A 480-nucleotide genomic window follows, 5' to 3' on the forward strand; every position below is an offset into this window, starting at 1 on the left:
AGGGGACGGGGATGTGAACTGTCCAATGAGCAGAGGCTCTGCCCTGCTCCACTGAGGTTGGCTGAAGAGCGGAGACCCTGGCTCTGTTCGGGGGAGTGGGGGAGGGTCCGGGGCTAGTGGGTGAGCAGGGGATTGATGACAGAGACAAGTCAGGAAGTGCTGCTGCCCGGGGTAGGTTGACAAAGGCCCCGGTGAAAATGCAGAGAGAGAGGGAGAGAGAAACATGGATGGTTACCTCCCATATGCGCCCGACCGGGGGCTGAACCCGCAACCTGGGTCTGAGCCCTGGATGGGAATGGAACCGCCACTTTGTGGTGTATGGGATGACGCTCCAACCGAGCCAACCGAGCCACGCTGCCCGGGCAGGAAAGCTTCGTGGAGGAGGAGTCCTTGAACTGGGCTCTGCAGGCAGGAAGGCAGCTTTGAACAGGGAGAGTGGAGCCACTGGGGGGGAGGGTGGAGACAGTGGCAGGGCGGCGG

The sequence above is a fragment of the Myotis davidii genome, unplaced genomic scaffold, assembly GCF_000327345.1.
Source record: "Myotis davidii unplaced genomic scaffold, ASM32734v1 scaffold663, whole genome shotgun sequence".
NCBI lineage: Eukaryota > Metazoa > Chordata > Mammalia > Chiroptera > Vespertilionidae > Myotis > Myotis davidii.